Here is a 25,941-nt window from a genome sequence, read left to right on the forward strand (position 1 = left end):
TTTGCAGCTTTACTTCTGGCTTCTTTATTCCATTTCATTTGTCTACTGTTTTTGGACCAGTACCATGCTGTTTTAGTTACTGTAGCCATGTGGTATAGTTTGAAGTCAGGTAGTGTGATGCCTCCAGCTTTGTTCTTTTTGCTTAGGATTGCTTTGGCTATTTGGACTCATTTTTGGCTTCAAATGAATTTTAGAATGTTTTTTTCTAGTTTTGTGAAAGATGTCATGGGTAGTTTGCTAGGAATAGCATTGAATCTGTAATTTGCTTTGGGCTGTATGGTTATTTTGACAATATTGATTCTTCCTATTCATGAGAATGAAATGTTTTCCATTTGTTTGAGTTGTCTGTGATTTCTTTCAGTAGTGTTTTGTAATTCTTATTGTAGAGATCTTTCACCTACCTGGTTAGCTGTATTCCTAGGTATTTTATTCTTTTTGTGGCTATTGCAAATGGGATTATATTCTTGATTTGGCTTTCAGCTTGGATGCTATTGGTTTATAGAAATGCTACTGACTTTTGGACATTGATTGTGTATCCTGAAACTTTGTTGAAGTTGTTTATCAGAGCTGGGACCCTTTTGTCAGAGACTGGGATTTTCTAGGTATAGAATCATATTATCTGCAAACAGAGATAGTTTGACTTCCTCTTTTCCTATTTGGACATCCTTTATTTCCTTCTCTTGCCTGATTGCTCTTGCTAGGACTGCTAGTACTACAATGGCTAGGAATGATGAGAGTGGGTATCCTTGTTTTGTTCCAGTTCTCAAGGGGAATATTTCTGGATTTTGCCCATTCAATATGATGCTGGCTGCGAGTTTGTCATGGATGGCTCTTATTATTTTGAGTTATGTACCTTCAGTATCTAGTTTGTTGAGGGTTTTTAAACATGAAAAGATGTTGAATGTTATTGAAAGACTTTTCTATGATGGTCATGTGGTTTTTGTTTTTAGTTCTGCTTATGCAGTGAATCACATTTATTGATTTATGTATGTTGAACCAACCTTATATCCTAGGAATAACACCTACTTGACTGTGGTAGATTAGCTTTTCGATGTGCTGCTGGATTTTTGTTGAGGATTTTTGCATCTATGTTTATCAGGGATATTGGCCTGAAGTTTTCTTTTTCCATTGTTGCTCTGGCAGGTTTTAGTATCAGAATAATGCTGGCCTCCTAGAATGAGTGAGGGCTCAGCTCAGGCTTTTTGTTCCCTCCCCAGCTTGCAGGCAGTAGGGGCAGGGACCTTGACAGTGACAATGTTAGAGGCCTTACACTTACCTCTTGGAGCTCCAACCCAGAGAAATGCAGAGCCTCTGCTAGCCAAAATGATCAGCCCGGGGTGGAGTGGCTATGTCACACACCCAAGTTGGAGGCCTTGCCTGGTGATGAGCAGGGGGTGGGGGCTCACAGGGAAGACAGTCTGGCCTCTTTGGGAAAGAGCAAAGAACCTGAGTGCCTGTGGTGTGCTGGAGGTGTAATAAGGCACTCAGGTTCTTTGTTCTTTCCCAACCTGGTGGCAGCAATAGCAGGTACCGCTGTAGCAGTGGTGTCAGAGGGATCGTCAGTTTCCTCTAAGAACTCCACCCCAGAGATACATGAAGCTACTGCCAATGCGAATGATCAGCTGGGGGTGGGGTGTCTGCACAGCAGGCCCAATCCGGGGTCCCTGCCTGGTGTAGAGCAGGGGGTCGGGGGTTCACAGGGAAAAGAGACTGGCTTCCTCTCTGTATGGCAGCTGCAGCATGCTGGAAGTACCAGCAAAGCAGTCAGGATCTTTGTTCTTTCCCCAGCCCGAGGGCAGCAAGGGCAATATCCCTGCAGCTGAAATGGTAGAGACCCTTTGGGTGGTCTCTGGGATTTGCTCTCCAGAAAAACGCAGTGCCGCCACTGACTGAAGTGCTCAGGCGGGGGCAGGATGACTGTGCTGGGGTCCAGGATGGGAGGCCCTGCACAGTGAGGAGTAGCAGGGGCAGGAATCCACATGGGAAATAGTCTGGCTGCTTTTCTGTATGGCAGCTGCACTGCGTTGGAGACACAAGCTCATCACTTACTCCCTCTGCAGCCTCAGGGCAGTTGGGGTGGGGGCTGCAGCAGCAGCAAAAAGGCAGAACTGTCAGTTAACTCTGGGAGCTCTGGCCCAGGGAAGTGCAGAGTCGCCACTAGCCTAAGTGTTCAGGCAGGGGTGTGTTGGCTGCGCTGCGGACCTGGGCCAGTGGGCTTTGGCTGGCAAGGTGTGGCGAAGGTAAGGCCTATAGTCTGTCTGCTCCTCAGCACTGTGAAAGCAGCATGTATCTTGGGAGCATGCAACAGGGCCTGGCCTCGCCTGCTGGCAGAGCTATGGCAGCTGACCCTGGGATGCTCAGGAGCCCAAGGCCCTTGGGGCTCCTTATGTGCCTGAGTGGCAGCTCTGCCCAGACTCCGCCCAGCTCTCTGTCAGTCTGGAGGCCCTGGAGAGAGAGGGTCAGGGGATCTCCTGTGCCCAGGATTGCAGAGATCCATGGCAAGAGTCTGGGCTCCTGGGGGCTCTTGCTCCTTCACCCTTCCCCTGTGGTGAGAAGCCTTCCTTGGCTCCATGCCAGTCCCAGGTGGGCTGCTGTCCTGTCTCACTCTTCTCTGTTCTCTCTGGGTTTTGTTGCTTCCTTGATGAGTCCCAACATGTCCTCCTGGGCAATCCAGTTGAAGAGGTAGTATTTATTGGCCATTCTGTCCCTTGATATTACGCAACCCATCTGAGCCATAGTCCTTCAGCCACATCCATGACCAAGTGCCTGGGAGATTTAAATAAACTTGGTGCTCCGCTTGTGTAGTAAAAACAGACTACCATCTAAGCTGAGATTTTTAATCATCACTTATGGAAAGGATATCCATGAAAGTCCATTAAAACTATGAATATATACAGATTGAATATCTGATAAGACACATCTTGAAAATATGTAAATATTTTGATGCATAATGTTTAAGGAAGGAGAAAAGAACAGAGACCCTTTTTTAAGCTTTTCGTCCTATGTGATGTCTGTATTTAGAATATAGTTAACTCATTTGCAAATCCGATTCTAAATAATAGAGAAAAAAATCTATGTTCATTTATCCCCATTTCACTTGTAGTATTTGGAGATATGTAATTTCTAAAAGGCAATAGGCAATACAGTGATATTTTAATTTTTAAAAACAAGCAGTTTTTTTTTTTTTTCTTTTTTTCAATTGGAATGCCAATCAACAAGAGTTTTTTTGTTTTTTTTTTTGTTTTTTTGCTTGTTTGTTTACTCCACTTATAATGAAATCAAGTAGTTTTTCTGAACAGAATAATATATTTAGGGGAAAAAATAGCTTATAAGATTATTGACTGAATGTGAAACTCAAACATTAAATGAGATGAAAAAACTAAATTAGTTATTCCCTGAGACAAACAGGGATGGGAGAATACCTCTGGGAGGCAGCTCCTTTTCCTCAGTTTTACTTATGAATTTAGTTCACCATATCCACACATAGTGCTTATCATATGCCAGGTGCTATTGTAAAACACATAACTGTTGATTTACTGGATTCTCATAACTCCCTAGGAAGGTGACTGTTATCATTTTGTCCTTTTACCTGAGGCAAGTGAGGCTCATACATGGTGTGATGGTTGATTTTATGCATTTACTTGACTGGGCATGGGGTGCACAGACGTTTGATCAAACATTCTTCTGCGTATTTCCATGAGGGTGTTTTCTGATGAGATTAACATTGCAATTGGTAGACTAGTTAAAGAAAGCAGATTGCCCTTCTTAATGTGAGTGGCCCTCATCTAATCACCAGAAAGTCTGTTAAGTATAACAAAAAGGCTGATTCTTGTGCAAATAAGAAAGAACTCCTCCTGCCTGGCTGTTTGAGCTTGGACATTGGTGTCTTCTGTCTTCAGACTCAACTGAAACATTGGCTCCTCAGACTCACACTGGAACTACACCATTGGCTCTCCCAAGTCTCTAGCTTGTCAGTTGCACATCTTGGGACTTCTCAGCCTCCATAATTACATGAGCCAATTCCTTATCAAAAATTTTCTTATATATATGCACGTGTACACACACACACAGGCACACATGCATGCACACACACGTGCATGCACACACACACACACACACACAATCTGTTTATCCAGAGGACTCTAATACGGGGAGTAAGTGTCTCAAGGCCACATAGTTACAAAGCTCACCCAGGGCCCATGCTCTGTTGCCTCTATTGGCCCTTCAAATATCACTCAATGTTCACATAAAACATAATGTCTTAGGCACATTACATGTACAGTAAGTCATAACTTAATGTCATTAATAGGTTCTTTGAAATTGCAACTTTGAGTGAAATGACATACTGTATGCCATAGGAATTTAACTCTTATTAATATCAATCAGCCTATGGTAAAATTGGTTTTGTTATACGTACAACATTTTACTTAAAGTTGCAGTTTCTTTCTTTTTTTTTTGAGACAGAGTCTTGCTCTGTTGCCCAGGCTGGAGTGCAGTGGCGTGATCTCGGCTCACTGCAAGCTCCACCTCCTGGGTTCATGCCATTCTCCTGCCTCAGCCTCCTGAGTAGCTGGGACCACAGGTGCCCACCACCACGCCCAGCTAATTTTTTTTTTTTTTTTTTGTATTTATTTTTAGTAGAGACCGGGTTTCACCAAGTTAGCCAGGATGGTCTCAATCTCCTAACCTTGTGATCTGCCCGCCTTGGCCTCCCAGAGTGCTGGGATTACAGGCATGTGCCACCACGCCCAGCCTAAAGTTGCAGTTTCTAAGAACCTGTCAATACCATTAAGTGAAAACTTACTATACTCCTGTGAGATCAATACTAATATCTCAATTTGAAAAATGAAAAATTTGAGTCTCAGATGATTTAAGCAAAATACCCAAGGTTACATATTTCTATGTAGCTGAGGTAGAACTTGAACCCAGATCTTTGTGGCTCCAAACACCATTTTCTTTTCACTTTGCCTTCTGTCAGTTATCTACCTTTAATTAATGTAAGTATTTATCTATCTTTAATTAATTAATATACATAATCATGAAATAAGCTGAATTATCTCTGCATTTTAAGATCCAGATAAAATAGGTTTAATACCACACCAGTGGAAAATCCCAGTAGTCCTCCTGCATTTATGTGAATTTCAGATTCCGTGACTCTGAATTGACAAGTTCTCTGAACTCTTTTTTCTCTTTGCAGCATCTAGAAACTTCTTACTTCCACATGAGGAATGCAATGTCATTTGATGGATTTTCACATGACAACAAAAGAAAATAACAAAAATAATAAACAAGACCTTGCTTGCATGGCAAATTCATTGCCTATTTTAGGAAAAGTCAGGGATGTCATTACACAGAGCAAAGAAAATAACAGAGGTTAATCAATGTTACTGCTAGCTTGCTGTTATATATACTTATTTTCATTTCTGATGCTTTTTTCCGCTCAAGGGTAAAAAACAAACATCAAACCTCTATAAATCTCTCATGCAGGGCACCCAGCTTTCTGCCGCTCTGTCCTTCTTTGTTTTGTAATCCACACTTTTGAAGCCCGTCTAAGTGCATTCATAGACAAGGCCATCTCTCCCCTTGGCCTCTGACTGTGGGGCAGGGGGTAAAAAGTGGGAGGTGGGTTATATGCTTCTAGTTGGGTAAATGCTAAGCGTTTTTATGTGGGTTGCATTTTATTATCACTTTCTAACAAACAGATAATTGAATATTCAAAAAGGGTAAGTAACTTTCCAAAAGTTTCACAGATACTGAAAAATAAGTCAGGGTTCATACTTTGGTCAGTCTGATCACAAGCCAGACTAAGATTTGAACTTCTCTGAGACTGTTTCCTCAAATTTAAAATCAGAATCATGTTACCTAATTCACTGGCTGAACCAAGCTCATTCCTCACCCATTTTTTATTGATAATTCTTAAAGAATGTGGTCCTCACTCTCTAGGCTCCATGTTTTGAGCGTGAAATTCGTATCCCTGTACCCTAGGCAGAGAGGACTGGACCAGTTGTGAACCTCTTACCTACAAGATCCAAGACATTACGTTCGCCTGGTTCATCACCTCCTTCAATTGTAGATCTGCAGATGGAAGTAAATCGGTGTGAGATGACTGAACTGCAAGATGAGGTGGAATTTCAACATTCAGGCTGCCCTCTCTGTAGAGGCTTAAGTAAACAGGAAAGAATATTTAATGAAAATAAGGGGAACAAAGCAACCATGTGGAGAAAAGCAGAGATGACACATCAGGAGGCCACAAATGAACAATAAGTGAAACATTAGTTCCTGGACCTCAGAACTTGATGCCAGCATTCAGGAGGCTTCCTAGGCAAGGCCTGTCAGCTGTCCTATTTCCTTCCACTAGATTTCTTTCTTTTGTTTTGTTTAAGCTAGTTTCAATGACAGGCAGCTATCTCTTGTAATGAAATGATCCTAAGATAATGGGTTATTGTAAAGTTCAAATGTAATTAGATAAGGAAATATGCATACATGTGGTTAGCACATATCTAGAAAATGATGATTATTAAAGAGTAACTGTTTGGTTACAATTATCTCAATCTTAACACTATTAAAATTTCCCCGAGGTCAGCCTACTTCTTTCAGGACAAGGATTATAACATTCTATGAGATTCAAATTAGTCATATATTTTTAATTTGAAAAGAAAACTACAAAAGATATTATAATTCAATGTAAGCACACTTTATAGCACATTTATTGTTTGATTTTATTTTCATGATATATTAAAAATTTTTTTGTATCAGTGCTTGTCCAACATGGTACAATGGAAACAATGACATTGGAATAATCAAAGTTTTGAATTACTTATAATATGCTCTTTCATTTTACCAGATTTTTTGAAATAAAAAATGAATATTGAAGAATATTCATAGTATTTATAGCTATTTTCTGTTCAATTTCTGAAAGAATAAGGAATACTAGCTTTTCAAAAGTTGGATTTTGGTTTTTGTTTAATTATAATATCATTCAAAGGACTAATAAAGACTAAAAGGAACAATGACTTTATTGTAAAGATACATATAGACTGACTTTTCAAAGTCACCATGAGGAAGGCTGCACTGTGGCTATTTAAATGTAAATATATTTAGATTAAACAAAACTAAAAATATAGTTTTTTAGTTACATGAGCCACATTTCAAGCGCTCAATATATTGCTACCATATTAGATAGGTATGGAAGATTTCCTTCACCCCAGGAAGTTCTGTATAGCACTAGCTTTCTCCACATCTTTCGTTCTTTATTAGGCATTGTTTTCCATTAAATTTTCTACCTGCTATGACCACTCAAAGCCCTACTTCCATCTCACCCATGGGCAAAATATCCGCTACAGTGGCCATTTACCTTTTTGTTAAAGTCACAGAAAGAATGTAGTAACACTCTGTAATTTTTTTTAATCCAACAACCTCTTTTAATTGTGAAACTGCTGCCTCTGACTACAAGCATGAGCCATTGACCAGGTCTAATCTCATCAACCATGGCTCCTTATATTGCTTACTCTAGTTGTGAGTCCAAGGGTAGGCATGGAATCATATTAGGATCATAGACCTTCTACAAGATTATAATATTCCAATATTGGGGCAAGATTGGTCTCTTTTGCTTTTACTTGGAACAAGTGATCGATGGAGCTGGCAGAGGCCATCTTGGCACCATAGGGAAAAGAGAAAAGGGAGAATGAAGCTAAGCAAATGCAAACAGTGCTGAGAGATGTGGCATTGTTCCTAAATCTCAATGTGTGAAAAAACCAATTCCTTTAGCTTGAATGTGGTTACAGCTGTTTGCAACCAAAATATTTCTGAGGCTGAGGAGGGAGGATTGCTTGAGCCCAGGAGTTTGAGACCAGCCTGGGCAATGTAGAAAGACCCTGCCTCCATGAAAAAAAAAATTCCCTGGGCCCGGTTGTGTGTGCCTGTAGTCCCAGCTACTTGGGAGGCTGGGGTAGGAGGATCTCTCAAGCCCAGGAAGTAAAGGCTACAGTGAGCCATGATGACACTGCTGCACTCCAGCCTAGACAACAGAGTGAGACCATTTCAAAAAAAAAGTCTGGCTAATATATGGGTATTCGTGCATTTTATGGCACTGTGTATTAAAAGATACACATTTACAATACTACATTGTTTAACTCTCTAAGTAGATTTCTATATAGTATAATTCTGCCGTTATGTTTTGTCTTTGACATTGCATATTGTCAATTTCATTCAGTTTATTTAGTGCATACTTTATGTAAGGTACTCTCATATTCAACAAAAATTCTTCTAATAAAATAAATGGACAAATCAAGAATGTATCAAAGAACATGAGTTCTGTCTTGATCATTGGTACAGCTTGGATGCTTGTGCCCTCCAAATCTCATGTTGAAATGTGATCCCCAATGTTGGAAGTGGGGCCTCATGGGAGGTGTTTGTGTCATAGGGGTGGGTTCCTCATGAAAAGCTTGGTGTCCTCCCTGTGGTAACGAGTGGGCTCTGGTTCTATTCGTTCACAGGAGGTCTGATTGGTAAAAAGAGTCTGGCACTTCGTTCCCTCTCTCGCCATGTGAAAGGCCAATTCCCCCTTCACCACCTGCCATGATTGTAAGCTTCCTGAGGCCTCACCAGAAGCAGATGCTGATGCCATGCTTTTTGTACAGTCTGCAGAACTGTGAGCCAAAATAAATCTCTTTTCTCTATAAATCACTCAGCCCCCGCCGGGCGCGGTGGCTCACGCCTGTAATCCCAGCACTTTGGGAGGCTGAGAAGGGTGGATCACGAGGTCAGGAGATCGAGACCATCCTGGCTAACACGGTGAAACCCCGTCTCTACTAAAAATACAAAACAAAAATTACCGGGCCTGGTGGCGGGCCCCTGTAGTCCCAGCTACTCGGAGAGGTTGAGGCAGGAGAATGGCGTGAACCTGGGAGGTGGAGCTTGCAGTGAGCGGGGATTGCGCCACTGCACTCCAGCCTGGGTGACAGAGCGAGACTCCGTCTCAAAAAAAAAAAAAAAATCACTAAGCCTCAGGTATTCCTTTATATCAATGCCACAAAATTGACTAATACAATCACAATTACTTTTTAAATGCAAACTAGCTGTGAGAGTTGTCTGTCTCAAATATTTAAGACTATAATTTTATGATCATACAACTCATACTCCCAGCACTCAGTAAAGACAGCTTATATTTCTGTCAGTCTTTTATATGCACAATTAGAAAATGATTAAAATAGTCTGATAATAGATTTCCCTGTTAAGTTCAGAAGCCCAGTATTCTTTCTTGGTTTTTAACTGTCATACTCCCTTTAATTTTATATTTATTTCTTTTAATGATGAATACAGAGGCAATAAATAACACTTTTCTTTATATAGGATTGGATTACAATTAACTGATGAATTTAGGAAAGGACTTAAAGATTTATTTTTATCATCTTGTAATTTAAAACAAAACAACAGGGCTATAAACTCCAAATATGCAAGTAAATGTAAAGCTCAACTTCAAAAAAAATAAGACTTGACAATGATGAAAAAGTAGGAAATGTTTGAGAAACTTTATAGAAATATCCGTTTACTTCAAAAATAGGAGAAATGTGTACTACAGGTAGGCCCCTACTTACAGACTCCTAATTACTCATATGTGAATTCTCAGACGGCAAGGGCTGGGAGTAATACTGCTTTTAATGAAAGTCTGCTTTTATGAGTTTTCAGATGCCATAACCAAACTGACATTGTGTACCATTGTTCTCTGGGGACCTTCATGCTCAGAATGAACTCATATGTTCTATGACCTTGGGCCAAACAATATCTTAAAGAAGTAATCAGTATAACATTTCAGAAATTGAGGTGGCCAAAGTCAGTCTAGGAAAGTCTCGCAAGATTTGATATGCTGAGTGCAGGAGAATTCATTTTCCATTCAGAGAAAAGGTCGTACAAAGTATTCATGTGCCTCAACTGCTGAAAGCAATATAGAAAAAGAAAAATTGGGCTTAAACAAAATTTTTTAAAATCTGTCTTCATTTTCTCCCCTGTGATCCTTTATATCCAGGAAGGCTATTACTGTGGAGAGGCCTTAATATGGACTATTTAGACCAGTCATTTGAACAAATGTCCTAACGACAGCAGAAAAACATATCAGTGTTCTGCAGAATCCGGACTTGTAATCAAGTAGTCAGTGTTTAACAGACAAGTTTAGGTCATGGACATATACTGGAGCCAAGAATCAGAATTCTAGTTTTTGCTCCAGCACTGATTTGTTCAGCTATGAGTGATGTTTTCAGATAGATTTCTTTAGGGTAGGAAGCAATAATGTTATATGACTTGGAAAGGATTGATGAATGTTACTGAGTAAATAGATGTTTGCTGATTGCTGTGGAACAGTGGATCAAATTATTAAAGAAAAGTTAGGATAGAAAAACCCAAATACAGGCCGGGCGCGGTGGCTCATGCCTGTAATCCCAGCACTTTGGGAGGCTGAGGCGGGTGGATCACGAGGTCAGGAGATTGAGACCATCCTGGCTAACACAGTGAAACCCCATCTCTACTAAAAATACAAAACATTAGCTGGGCATGGTGGCGGGTGCCTGTAGTCCCAGCTACTCGGGAGGCTGAGGCAGGAGAATGGCATGAACCCGGGAGGCGGAGCTTGCAGTGAGCTGAGATTGCATCACTGCACTCTAGCCTGGGCGACAGAGCAAGACTCAATCTCCTAAAAAAAAGAAAAGAAAAGAAAAGAAAAATCCAAATACAAAATTATAACAGTATGTAGCTATTTAGAGTTCATTAGTTACAAAGCTGTTAAGATTATAGATATTGCATATTATAATATATACATGTGGAATTTCTGAAACTGATACTGTTTTTGTTTAGGCAGTTACCAGTTTGGCAAAATTTTACATTTTCTGTAGTGAGTGAAAACAAATTATTTGATCTGAAATTACTATTTTATGAAACATATTATTTGACTGTTAAGTCATCAATTCTTTTGGAGCTGGCCAACAATGTACCAATTTATTTTTAGTAGTGCAGCCCATGATAAAGAAAAGCAGAAAGCCACTAAGGACAAAAAGATTACTGAGAGCTCCTCCTCACTGTACTTAAATTTTGTCTAGGATGAGATAAATGGAAAAAGAGCTTCAGACTTTGAAGATCTAGAAATTTGGGAAATTTTCCAAATGTTCATGTGGATGAGTAAACTGTCACATTTCCAGAATGAAGAACAGTGGTTTTTATTCTGCCTGGACTAGTATTAGGGAAAATGTTCAATTGAGAAAGTTACCATATAAGAATTATATCCAGAGTATCATATTTAATTGATTTTTTAGTTACGCAAAAAAAAATTCAATTATCAATGTTTTTGAGGAAAAATAAGGCAACAGGTCAGGCTCTAAAAATAAATATAAGACTATAAAAGATGCATGTCTTATATTCTACCATGGTAAATGGGGCAGTGCTAAAGGAGAATGCAGAGTCCTCCTTCTGGTATACAGAATTTATATTATTGCTTTATTATTGCCTCACACACATCAACCCTTGAGGCAGGAAAGATGTGTTCATAGAAAGCAACTTACCAGTGACCATGCCAGAAATGTTCAAATATACTTCACTATGACATGGTAAGAATACACTAATATTAATGTAACATCGACAGGAATTCAGTAAAGATAGAAATCTGATAATAGTAAGAACCATCATTAATTAATGAGTCCTTGTTATACACCAGGCACTGTGTTAGTGCTCTCTTTCTGTCTGTCTCTCTCTCTCAGAAACCATGCATATTCATATATATTTATATAAAATGATCATACAATTCCAGCAGCCACATAAAAGTTTGGAAGCATTTCCTCTTTTTTCTCTTTTTGGAGAAATGGGGAAACACAGGCACAGACAAATATGGAAACTTTGCAGCATTCACGCAAAGGATGCAGAATGGAGCCTGAATTAAAATGCTCCCTCGGATAGAAGAGGCTTCATTCTTCTTTCTAGAAAGACTGTGGTGAAGGTCCTGGATTGTGACAAATATGCTATTTCCTCTAAACCCAGACTCCCTCCTCTTCAAGTAGTTTGAACCGTCTTTCCTACCCCTAAACCTGTAGATTATGCCTCCATCTCTCCCATCCTTACCCTCCACTCAAAAGGTAAGCTGCTGTCTTCTTTCTCTTAGTCCATTCTGCATCCTAAAAGTCTCCACCATACTCTCTGTGGAACACCATTCCATTCTCATCAACTCCCTCCACATCCTCTACCTCACACACCTTGACTTAAGTGAGGCTTCTATAAAGACACTGCCCACCTCCCACCTCCAGCAATTGCAAAGGGATGCTTCTCAGAGTTGGAGGCTTCTTGGGGTTGGGAGGAGCGGCCAGTGTTCTCCACCCTCAGTGCAGTTCCAGACCCTTCCTCCTATGTAACAAACCCTTTCCCTTGAGGCTGACAACATCCAGCCACGTGACCCTGTACTTCTTTCTCACACTCCTTTGCTTTTACTGAAGACTTTGCAGCTTTTTCTCTATGTCTAAGTTTCACCATCATTTTTGTATCTGGCACATAGTAGTTGCTAAATTATATTATTAAAAAATTCACAGCGATTATTCTTAATAAATTATGTGTGATACACTCACAATTCATGGTGAAATGACCACGTATCTCGGGACGAGAGTTGAAAAGGACAATGAGGACACTGCTTCCCATACTCTGAACTCTAAGTTGCATGATCCTGCCAGTCTCAGGATTGTCAGCCATCCATGCTGGAACTTTGAAATATTCAATTATAATATCACATACATACACACTTATTCCAAACCACATTCCTCCAGCCATAACTCGTCACCTCCACTCTGCCTTTCTTCATTGTATTGTAAAGAATGAATTGGGTTATTGTGACAGTCTTTATGAGTATTCCCATTACTCTACTATTTTGTCTTTCTACGGTACCTCCTGTGGAAAAAAATTCCACATCATAATCCACAAGACTGTCTTCTGTTCTCCTCCTACACAAACAACTCTCCTACAGATGGAGAAACTCATATAACTGCATTAAAAGTTCATTTGAAAGGCATAGTTGCCAAACTCAATTGGAATACCACCTGGCATTTCTATATTTTCCTGGGCAACTTTCTCTTTCACTTCCCACAGAGCATATTTCAAACCTCTATTGTGCTTTAGTTTTCTTTATTACATCGCTGTATGAAAGTGTAATTCATTTATTCTGCACTTACTTACTAGACATCTGTTACGTGCCAGGCAAAGTGTGCTAGGTATTATGGTAGAGAAAAGTGTAACATTTGACTTTGTTCCCTCTCACTCCTGCCTTCATTCCTAAAAGCATTCACCTATCTCTGTGCCCACCTTGCCTAGGGGAAGATATATCTCCCTCCGTGCCCACCCATTCTACCTGTACTCTGTTAGCTCAGCCATTAGCTCAGTTAGCTTATCCCTCTCTCCTCTATCTGAAAATTCTCCATCCTACTAGCTCTTCCCCAGCAGCACTTGTACTTACTTATTTCTGTCCTATCTTTAACCAATCGATATGACCACTCTCAACCATCATGTTTGCTTCTAAGTATTTCCCTGTATCTTCTCATTCTTCAGAGCCGCGGTACAGTTGTCCACGCTCCCCTCCTCATTCATTTCATTCTCTCTCCAGCCTCCTGCAGTCTGGCATCTTCTCCACTATTCTACTGCAGCAGTCCCTTCCAGGGTCAGCAAAGCCTCTTTATTAGAAAAGGCACAGGGCACTTACTGTCTTCAGTCTTTCAACTCTGCAGACATTTCTTTTTTGTGTGTGGGTCGGGGGAGACAGAATTTTGCTCTTGTTGCCCAAGGCTGGAGTGCCAAGGCACAATCTCAGCTCACTGCAACCTCCACCTCCCAGGTTCAAGCGATTCTCCTGCCTTACCCTCCCAAGTAGCTGGGATTACAGGTGCCTGCCACAACGCCTGGCTAATTTTTGCATTATTAGCAGAGACAGGGTTTCACCATGTTGGCCAGGCTGGTCTCGAACCCCTGATTCAGATGATCTACCTGCCTCAGCCTCCCAGCATGCTGAGATTACAGGGGTGAGCCACTCTGCCTGGCCAGGCATTTCTTTTATAAACCATGTACCCTGCCTCTGGGCCACCAGAGGTTCCTGGTCTTCTCCCACTCACCTCTATGGTCAGTTACTCCGCCTGTCATGACATGCAGTGATCCTCTATGTTCTTTCTTCTCCCCTTACAGTTTGTGTGTTCCATGAATGACATCATTTACTACCTCAAATCCAACTGCATATTTTATTTGTATGAATCCCCAATAAGAAATTTCCTATGGACAGAGGCTGTGCATGTTCGTTGTTTTAGTCCTGACACCTATCACAGAGTGCCTGACAACCCAGTGCCCAGCAATACAGAAAAATGCACAGACTGAATAATACAGGAAGTTGTAGGCCGGGCGCGGTGGCTCACATCTGTAATCCCAGCACTTTGGGAGGCTGAGGCGGGTGGATCACGAGGTCAGGAGTTTGAGACCAGTCTGGCCCATATGGTGAAACCCCATCTCTTCTAAAAATACAAAAATTAGCCGGGCATTGTGGCACGTGCCTGTAGTCCCAGCTACTTTGGAGGCTGAGGTAGGAGAATTGCTTGAACTCTGCACTCCAGCCTGGGTGACAGGGCAAGACTCCATCTAAAAAAAAAAAAAAAAAAAAAAAAGCCACATGCTTCAGCTATTACTTCTTGTCTTCCTAAGCAACCACTAGGCTTCTTTCTCCCAGTAGATTGTCCTATTGTGGACATTTCATATGAGTGGAGTCAATAATATGTGGTCTTTTGTTACTGACTTCTATCAGTTAACGTAATGTTTTCAGGGTTCTCCATGTTGTGGCATGTATCAGCTCCTCATTCCTTTTTTGTGAGTAAAGAAAAAATAGCAAAATTTACATTTTAACCATTTTCAAGTGTACAGTACAGTACTGTTAACTGTGTGCAAGTTGTTGTGCAATAGGCCTCTGTACCTTTTTCATCTTACCAAAGGGAAACTCTTTACCCATGGAAAAACTCCCCATTCCCCCTCTTCCCCAGCTCTGGAGGTCACATTCTACTTGCTATTTCTATGAATTTGATTACCTTAGAAAATATATACACAGGGAATCATGCAGCATTATTCCTTTTATGACTGGCATATTTCATGTAGCATAATGTACTCAAGCCTTATCCATGTTGTAGCATATGATAAGATTTTCTTCTTTCTTTAGGCTGAATAATATTCCAGTGAATATGTGGTTTATACATTAATTTCTCAGGAGATATTAGTGTTCTTCCAACTCTTGGCTATTGTGAGTAATACTGCAATAAAGATGGATGTGCAAATATCTTTTCAAAATCCTACTTTAAATTTTTGTGATATATACCCAGTAGTGGGATTGCTGGACTATATGGTGGTTCTGTTTTTAATTTTTTGAAGAACCTCTGTTTTCCATAGTGGCTACACCATTTTACATTGCCACCAACAGTGCACAAGAGTTTCAAGTTCTCTGTATCCTTGCCAGTATTTCTCATTTTCTGTTTCTGTTTTGTTTTCTGGATAGTGGTCTAGCTAAGAGATGTGAGGTGACATCTCATTGTGGTTTTGATTTGCATTTCTCTGCTTAGTGATATTGAACATATTTTTACACGTTGGCCATATTGATGTCATCCTTAAAGAAATGTCTATTCAAGTACTTTGTTAATAGGGTTTTTTGCTTGTTTGTTGTCTGTCTAGTTTTGATGTTGTTGAGTTGTAGGAATTCTTCATATGTTTGGCTATCAACCCTTTTCAGATACGTGGTTTGCAAATATTTTATTCCATTCTGTAGGTTGCCTTTTCACTCTCTTCATTATTTCCTTTCTGTGCAGAAGATTTGAAGTTTGATTTAGTTCCATTTGTATATTTTTGCTTTTATTTCCTCTGCCTTTGCTGTCATATCCAAGAAATCATTGCCAAATCCAAAAACATGAAGCTCCTCCCCTATATTTTTATCTTACTAGATAATTTTATAATTTTATAAATTTTAGTTTTATAAATATAATTTTATAAATTACAGTTTTATAATTTTAGGTCTTACATTTAGGTCATTAATCCATTTTGGTTTGTTTGTTGTTTTGAGACAGGGTCTGTCTCTGACAACCAGGCTGGAGTGCAGTGGCATCATCACAGCTCACTGCAGCCTCAACTTTCTGGGCTCAAGCAATCCTGCTGCCTACCCCCACCTCTCCCAGTAGGTGGCACTACAGGGTGCGTGCCACCACACCTGGGGGAATTTTTACATTTTTTTGTAGAGACGGCTTCGCAGTGTTGCCCAGGGCTCGAGCGATCCTCCCACCTCAGCCTCCCAAAGTGGTAGGATCACAGGCATGAGCCACTGCACTTAGCCGTTAGTTCATTCTGAAGTGATTTTTGTATATAGGTACAGGAAGGTAAGGGTCTAACTTCACTATTTTACACGTGAATATCAAGTTTTCTCAGCACCATTTGTTGAAGACACTATCTTTTCCCCATTGTATAGTCTTGATGCCCTTATGGCAGATTATTTTACCATATATGTGAGTTTATTTCTGGGCTCTCTATTCTGGCCCATTGGTCTATATGTGTGTCTTTATTCCAGGATTATGCTATTTTGATTACTGTGGCTTTACACTGTTTTTTGAACTTGAGAAGTGTGAGACCTCCAGCTTTGTTTTTCTTTCTCATAACTGTCTTGACTATTTGGAATACTTTGAGATTCCTAATGGATTTTGGATTTTTTTTCTATTTCTGCAAAAAATTCCAATGAGATTTTTATACAGACTGCATTGAATCTGTAGATTTGGAGGGTAGTATGAACACTGTAACCATATTCTTTTCCAATCCAGGAACATGGGATGTCTTTATATTTATTTGTGTCTTCATTAATTACTTTCAGCAATATTAAGAGTATTCAGTATACAGGTCTTTTGCATCTTTGGTTGGGTTTATTCCTAAGTATTTTATTCTTTTTGATGCTCTTGTAAAGAGGATTTAAAAACATTTCCTTTTCTGATTATTTATTCTTAGCATCTAGAAATGCAACTGATTTTTGTAGGTTGATTTTGTTTCCTGCAACTTTACTGAATTAGTTTATTAGTTGTAACAGTTGTCTGTGTGTGTGTGTGTGTGTGTTTGTGTGTGTGTGTAATCCTTCAGGTTTTCTACATATAAGATTATATCATCTGCAAACGAGGTAATTTTATTTCTTCCTTTCAAAATTGAATGCTTTTTAGTCCTTTTTCTTGTCTAATTGCTCTGACTAGAACTTCCAGTACTATGTTGAATAGACGTGGCAAGACTGGGCATGCTTGCCTTGTTTCTATTTGTAGAGGGAAAGCTTGAGTATGATGATAGCTATGGGCATTACCTATAGGGCTTTTAATATGTTGATGTAATTTTCTTTTATTTCTATATTATTGAATTTTTTTACATGAAACGGTGCTGAATTTTATTAAATGCTTGTTATTGCACTAATTGAGATGATCATGTGACTTTTTTACCTTTCTTTCAGTTAATATAGTGTATTGCATTGACTAATTTTTGTATGTTGAAACATCCTTGCATCCCAGGAATAAATACCACTTGGTCATAGTGTACTGCTGAATTAAGTTTATGATATTTTGTTGAGGATTTTTGCATCAATATTTAGCAAGATTATTGGTGTGTAGTCTTTTTGTGGTGTCCTTCTTTAGCATTGGTATTAAGGTAATACTGGCCTCATAAAATGAGTTTGAAAGTATTTTTTCTTCTGAAATTTTTCAGAAGAGTTTGAGAAAGAGTGATGCTAATTATTCTTTAAATGTTTGGTAAAACTCATCAGTGAAAACATCTAGTCCTGGGGCTTTTCTTCATTGGGAGATTTTTGATTACTAATTCAATCTCCTCAGTTATGGATGTGTTCAGATTTTAATTTCTTCACAATTCAGTCTTGGTAGGTAGTATATTTCTAAGAATTTATGTCTTCTAAGTTATCCAGTGTACTGGAGTATTGTTCATAGTAGTCTCTTGTAATCTTTTTACTTCTGTGTCCTCATTTTTAATGTCTCATTTCTGATTTGTGTTACTTTAGACTTCTATTTTCTTACTTATCGAAAGAATTTGTTAAATTTTTTATTTTTTTAAAAAAGAAACTCATTTCATTGATTTTTCTATTTTTTTATTTATTCTCTATTTCATTTATGTTTTCTGTAATCTATGACCTTCCTTTTGCTAACTGTAATCTAGGACCTTCCTTTTACTAACTTTGGATTTAGTTTGCTGTTCTTTTTCTAGTTCTTTGAGATACAAAATTATCTCCAATTATTGACTTGGGACCTTCTTTTAAAAATACAAACATTTACTGCCACAGGTTTGGTGTGTTGTGTTTTCATTTTCATTTGCTTTAAAATACTGTTAAATAGTGATTTCTTGACTCATCAAGTTGTTCAAGAGTATATTCCTTAATTTCCACATCTTTGTGAATTTTCTAGTTCAGAGTTTTCTAGTCCAGATTTCTAGTTTCATGGTGATTAGAAAATATAGTTGGTTTTCTTTCCGTTTTTTTTTTTTGAATTGTTAAAACTTGTTTTGTGTCCTAATATGTGTTCTGTCTTGGAGACTGTTTTATGTGCACCTGAGAAGAATGTGTATATTAACATAGGGTGGAATATTGTTTATATATCTATTGGATTCAATTCACTTGTAGTATTGTTCAAGTCCTTTATTTTCTTATTATTTTTCTTTCTGGTTGATCTATTTATTATTGAAAGAAGAGTATTGTAATCTCCTCCTATTATGTTTTTTTAATCTAATTCTTCCTCCAGTTCTATCAATGTTTGCTTCATGTATCTGGATGCTCTGCTGTTTGGTACATATAGATTTATAAGTGTTGTACTATGAATTGACACTTTCATCAATATGATGTGTATTGTTTTTCTCTTGTGACAGTTTTTAGCTTAATGTCTATTTTGTCTGATACATGTATGGGCACCCCTGCTATTTTGGTTACCTCTTGCATGGAATATATTTTTCTATTCCTTCATTTTCAGCCTATGTGTGTTTTCAAAGCTGAGTGAATCTCTTGTAGATAGCATGAAATTGGATCTTTTTAAAATTGATTCCACCACTCGGTCTTTTGATTGCGGAGTGTAATCCATTCACACTTACACTAATTATTGATAGGGAAGGACTTACTATTGCAATTTTGTTAATTGTTTTCAGTATGTCTTAGCATTGTTTGTCCCTCTTTTCCTCTCTTGCTACATTTGTGTTTCATTGATTTTTTTTTGTAGTGATATGCTTTGAGGCCTTTCTTATTTTCTTTGGTAGGTCTTCTATAGCAATTTTCTCTGTAAGTTACCATGGGGATTATATGAAACATCTTATAGCTATAACAATTTATTTAAACTAAAAATTTAATTCAATTGCATACAAAACCTCTACTCTTTTACCTCCAATTCACCTTCCATTATCAATGTCACAAATTATACTTTTAGTATTTTGTATCCATTAATATAATTTATTAATTATGGTTATTTTTATGCTTTTATTTATACCTGATTTAAAAATGATTTATGGACCACTATCGTAGTATGACAAGATTCTGCATTTTTTTTTTTTTTTAGACAGAGTCTCACTCTGTCACCCAGGCTGGAGTGCAGTGGTGCAATTTCAGCTCACTGCAAGCTCTGCCTCCTGGGTTCACTTCATTCTCCTGCCTCAGCCTCCTGAGTAGCTGGGACTACAGGCGCCCACCACCATGCCCTACTACTTTTATTTTATTTTATTTTATTTTATTTTATTTTATTTTTTGTATTTTTAGTAGAGATGGGGTCTCACCATGTTAGCCAGGACAGTCTTGATCTCCTGACCTCATGATCCACCCACCTCAGCCTCCCAAAGTTCTGGGATTACAGGCTTGGGCCACCACACCTGGCCTAGAGTCTGCATTTGACTATATGTTTACCTTTACCAGAGAGCCTTATACTTTTGTATGCTTCAAGTTGGTATCTAGCTTTCTTTTATTTCAACTGGAAGGACTACCGTTAGTAATTCTAGCAAGGTAGATTAATGGTGATGAACTTCTTCAGCTTTTGTTTATCTGGGAAGATCTTTATTTCTCCTTCATTTTTGAAGGGCAGATTTGCTGTGTATTCTTAGTTGGCAATTTTCTTTCTCTTTCAGCCCTTTGAATATACTACCCCATTCCCTTTCAGTCTGGAATGTTCCTGCTGATGAGTTTGCTGATAATCTTATGAGAGTTCTCTTGTATATAAGTCACTTTTCTCTTGCTGCTTTCAAGATTGTCTGTCTTGGACTTTTGACTGATTATAATGTGTCATGGTGTTGGATCTTTAGGTTCATCTTAGATAGAGTCCTTCAAGCTGCTGAAATTTGGTTGTCCATTTCCTTTTTCAGATTTGGGAAGTTTTCAGCTATTTCTTCAAATAAGCTGTCTGCCACAGGCTACTCTTCCTTGTGCAATCTGTGGACCCAGTTATCATCTGCCACCACTGTCTAGTTATCTTTTGACTGCCACAAATGGACTCCAAAAAGTCTCCAAAATAAATTGTTACCATGACAAGATGGCCAACTAGACACAGCCAGGAAGCACTGCTCCCACTGAGAGAGACCAAAATATTGAGTAAACCCACATATTTTGAGCCCATCTTCAGAGAGAAAATGCTGAGAGTCATTACAGAGGTGATGCAGACAACAAGGCTGAAGAGGGAGGAAGCTGGGAACCCTGCATAGAATACTTGCACGACGGGGCTAGTTCCCAGACCTGAATGCCTCGTGGGGAAGGGATAAGTGAAGGGATGGAGGGACAGGCCACTCTCACTGTGGACCTCTGGGATCCTAGGTACATAGAACTTCACATTCTCCTTGGACATTTGAGCTGGCAGTGGGATCTTCAAAGAGAGTAGGCAGAGACAGGGCTTCACTGGCATGGAACCTAGGAGCTTTTGTGCATGTGGCAGCTGTGGCAGAGCGTGGCCTAGACACCCATCCCCCAGGGCTCTCCACCTCCCTACAGGCAGCTCTAGCCTCAGCTGATTGCTGGCCCAGGAGAGAGTGTGGCTGGCTTCCCTGTGAGACTGGGAAACTTCCAGGGCCCTGCCTGGCCACCGTGCAGGAGGTGTGCACAGAGTAGCCTCTGCTGCCAAGCCTGGGTGCTTTGCTTCACCTGAGTACCTTCCTGGTGGCCTGGGAGCACTTTGGATCCCCCAGAACAGCTGGGGCCCAATCTCAAGGGTCTGGAGGATGAAGCTGAAAGCCAGTCCTAGCTCCCCAAAACTACGCAAATACATGGAAATTGAACAGCTTGCTCCAGAATAACTCCTCGGTGAACAATAAAATTAAGAAAGAAATAAAAAAAATTCTTTGAAATAAATGAAAATAGGGACACAGCTTACCAAAATCTCTGGGACACAGCTAGAACAGTATTAAGAGGAAAGTTTATAGCACTAAGCACCTTCAGCAGGAAATTAGAAAGGTCTCAAATTAACAATGTACCTTTGCAACTAGAGGAACTAGAAAAAAAACAAGCCAACCCCAAAGCAAGCAGAAGATAATAAATATCTAAAATTAGAGAAGAACTGTATGAAATTTAGACACAAAAATCCATAGAAAAGATCAATGAAACAAACTATTTTTTCTTCAAAAGAATAAACAAGATCAATAAACCACTAGCTATATTAACCAAGAAAAAAAGAGAAGATCTAAATAAGTACAATCAGAAATGACAAAGAAGACATTGCAACTGATCCCACAAAAATACAAAAGATCCGGCTGGGCGTGGTGGCTCACGCTTGTAATCCCAGCACTTTGGGAGGCCGAGGCAGGTGGATCATGAGGTCAGGAGATCGAGACCACAGTGAAACCCCATCTCTAATAAAAATACAAAAAAAAAATTAGCCGGACGTGGTGGCAGGCGCCTGTAGTCCCAGCTACTCTGAGAGGCTGAGGCAGGAGAATGGCGTGAACCCAGAAGGCGGAGCTTGCAGTGAGCTGAGATTGTGCCACTGCACTCCAGCCTGGGTGACAGAGCGAGACTCCGTCTCAAAAAAAAAAAAAATACAAAAGATCCTCAGAGACTATTATGAACAGCTCTAGGTACACAAATTAAGAAAACCTAGAGAAAATGGATAAATTCCTGGAAACACACAAACTCCCAATATTGAACCAGAAAGAAAGTGAAAACTTGAACAGACCAATAAGTTCCAAATTATATCAATATTAAAGAAACTGCCAACCACAAAAGAAAAAAAAGAAAAAAAGAAAAAGAAAAGCCCTGGACCAGATGGATTCACAGACAAATTCTCTCAGTACCAATCGTATTGAAACTATTCAAAAAAATTGAAAAGGAAGGGTACCTCTCTAACATCCTACGAAGCCAGAATCGGTCTGATACCAAAATCTGGCAGAGACACAATAAAAAAAAAGAAAACTTCAGGCCAATATACCTAACGAACATAGGTGCGAAAATTCTCAACAAAATACTAGCAAGCTGAATCCAGCAGCGCATCAAAAAGTTAATTTACCACAATAAGGCAGGCTTTACTCCTGGGATGCAAGGCCAGTTGAACATACGCAAATCAATAAATGTGATCCACCACAGTAACAGAATTAAAAGCAAAACCCATATGATCATCTCAGTAGATGCAAAAAAAGCTTTCAATAAAATCCAACATCCCTTCATGATAAAAGCCCTCAACAAACTAGGCATCTAAGGTACATACCTCAAAATAATAACAGCCATCTACACCACACCCACAGCCAATATTATACTGACTGGGCAAAAGCCAGAAGCATTCCCCCTAAGAACAAAAACAAGACAATGATGCGCACTCTCCCTGCTGCTATTCAGTGTAGTACTGGCAGTCCTAGCCAGAGCAGTTAGGCAAGAGGAAGAAATAAAAGACATCCGCGGCTGGGCGCGGTGGCTCACGCCTGTAATCCCAGCACTTTGGGAGGCCGAGGCGGGCAGATCCACGGGGTCAGGAGATCGAGACCATCCTGGCTAACACAGTGAAACCCCGTCTCTACTAAAAATACAAAAACAAAAACAAAAAACAAACAAACAAAAAAGACATCCGCATAGGAAAAGAAGAGGTCAAATTATCTCTCTTCACTGACAGTACGAGTCTCTCTTTTTTTGAAACTGAGTCTCCCTCTGTCGCCCAGGCTGGAGTGCAGTGGCGCCGTCTCAGCTCACTGCAGCCTCTGCTTCCTGGGTTCATGTGATTCACCTGCCTCAGCCTCCAGAGTAGCTAGGATTACAGGCATTCACCACCACGCCTGGCTAATTTTTGTATTTTTTAGTAGAGATGGGGTTTCACCATGTTGGCCAGGCTGGTCTTGAACTCCTGACCTCAAGTGATCTGCCTGCCTCAGCCTCCCAAAGTGCGGAGATTACAGGTGTAAGCCACCATGCTTGGCCACTGATAATATGATTCTATATCTAGAAAACCCTAAAGACTCTGCCAAAAGGCCCGTCAAACTGCTAAATGACTTCAGTAATGTTTCAGGGCACAAAAATAATGTACAAAAATCAATAGCATTTCTATATATAACTGAGTACCTCACCCTCGAAATATATTTTTAGACTATTTTTTTTCTTTCCTTCCTAATCTCAGAATGTGGACTCTTTGTTATGCCCTTTCCCAACAGGCATATCTGTGCACAGTGCTTGCTCATCTAACTATGTGCTTGCTTAGAAATTCCAGGAGCCAATTTTGAAACAAACCAGGCAGAGAGACCAAGCCGCAGATCTTCCCACTCAAGGGGAGTTACGCCCAAGTCAGGATGATGCAAATTAGATCTCTAGATGGGCAATTACTTGAGATAACTATGGGAACAAGACATGCAGCTATGCACTCCCTTTTCACTACTCATGTCTATATCCCACACCTTTTTCCTTCTTAAACCCCTTCACTCGGCCCAGAAGGCTGAGATGGCTCTTTTGAGGCTTATGCCCAGACATTCTCCCATCTGCTAGCATTTGACCAATAAAAGTTGCTTTCCTTCCACCACACCTCAGTTCTCATGGTTTGACTTCTGAGAGGAGAGCAGCTGGACTTGAGCTGGTTACATAGACACCAATAATGTTCAAGCTGAGAGCCAAATCAAGAACACAATCCCATTTGCAATAGCCACACACAAAAATGAAATACCTAGGAATACAGCTAACCAAGAAGGTTCAAGATCTCTACAAACCTGACAATGTTGGCGTTGCCGTGTTTGAAAATGATTAACTACTTAAGGAAGGAGCTAGAGTGAAGAGGACAGGAGCCATTGTGGACGTTCCAGTTCGTGAGGAGCTGTTGGGTTGTGTAGTTGATGCCCTTGGTAATGCCATTGATGGAAAGGGTCCATTTGGTTCCAAGACCCATAGGCGAGTTGGTCTGAAAGCCCCTGGAATCATTCCTCAAATTTCAGTGCAGGAACCAATGCAGACTGGCATTAAGGGTGTGAATAGCTTGGTGCCAATTGGCCATGGTCAGTGTGAGCTGATTATTGGTAATGGACAGATTGGGAAAATCTCAATTGCTATTGACACAATCATTAACCAGAAACATTTCAATGATGGATGTGAGGAAAAAAAGAAGCTGTACTGTATCTATGTTGCTATTGGTCAAAAGAGATCCACTGTTGCCCAGTTGTTGAAGAGACTTATGATACAGATGCCATGAATTACACCATCGTGGTGTCAGCTACGGCCTCGGATGCTGCCCTCCTTCATTAACTGGCTCCTTACACTGGCTGTTCCATGGGAGGGTATTTTAGAGACCATGGCAAACATGCTTTGACCATCTATGACAACTTATCCAAACAGGCTGTTGCTTACCATCAGATGTTTCTGTTGCTCTGCCAACCCCCTGGTTGTGAGGCCTATCCTGGTATTGTGGTCTACCTATACTCCCAGTTGCTGGAAAGAGCAGCCCAGATGAACAATGCTTTTGGTGGTGGCTCCTTGGCTGCTTTGCCAGTCATAGAAACAGGCTGGTGATGTGTCTGCTTACATTCCAGTGAATGTCATTTCTATCACTAATGGACAGATCTTCCTGGAAACAGAATTGTTCTACAAAGGTATCCACCCTGCCATTAATGTCGGTCTGTCTGTGTCTCGTGTTGGATCTGCTGCCCAAACCAGGGCTATGAAGCGGGTGGCAGGTAACATGAAGCTGGACCTGGCTCAGTATCATAAGGTCACTGTTTTTGCCCGGTTCAGTTCTGACCTCGATGCTGCCACTCAATAACTTTTGAGTTGTGGTGTGTGTCTAACTGAGTTGCTGATGCAAAGACAGTATACTCCCGTGGCTATTGAAGAACAAGTGGCTGTTATCCATGCGGGTGTTAGGGGCTATCTTGACAAACTGGACCAGCAAGATTACAAAGTTTGAGAATGCTTTCTTGTCTCATGTCAGCTGGTACCAAGCCCTGTTGGGCACTATCAGGGCTGATGGAAAGATCTCAGAAGAATCAGATGCAAAGCTGAAAGAGATTATAACAAACTTCCTGTCTGAATTTGAAGCTTAAACGCCTATGGATTTACATCAAATGCCAGTTCAGTTTTGTCATTGTTTATTCTAGTAAATTAGTTTCATTTGTGACAGGGTTACTCTCATACTCCTTATGTACAGAAATCACATAAAAAATAAAGATTCCATAATGTGAAAAAGAAAAAAGATCTCTACAAGGAGAACTGACAATCACTGCTGAAAGAAATCACAGATGACACAAATAAATAAAAAAAAAAATTCCATGCTGATGGATTGGAAGAATCAATATTGTTAAAATGGCTATGCTGCCCAAAGCAGTTTCAAGATTTAATGCTATAGCTGCCAATGTCATTTTTCACAGAACTAGAAAAAAACTATTCTAAAATTCATATAGAACCAAAAAAGAGCCCGAATAGATAAAGCAATCCTAAGCAAAAAGAACAAAGCTGGAGGCATCACACTA

The 25,941-nt window shown here is 39.9% G+C and overlaps 1 pseudogene; it reads left to right on the top strand.

Annotated features, from left to right (window-relative positions):
* Window positions 1-1,979: 1,979 nt before the first annotated feature.
* LOC116475402 (ATP synthase subunit alpha, mitochondrial-like) lies at window positions 1,980-25,515 on the top strand (annotated as a pseudogene).
* The last annotated feature ends 426 nt before the right edge of the window (window positions 25,516-25,941 follow it).

This window comes from Hylobates moloch, unplaced genomic scaffold, assembly GCF_009828535.3.
Source record: "Hylobates moloch isolate HMO894 unplaced genomic scaffold, HMol_V3 SCAFFOLD_10, whole genome shotgun sequence".
In the NCBI taxonomy this organism is placed as follows: Eukaryota; Metazoa; Chordata; class Mammalia; order Primates; family Hylobatidae; genus Hylobates; species Hylobates moloch.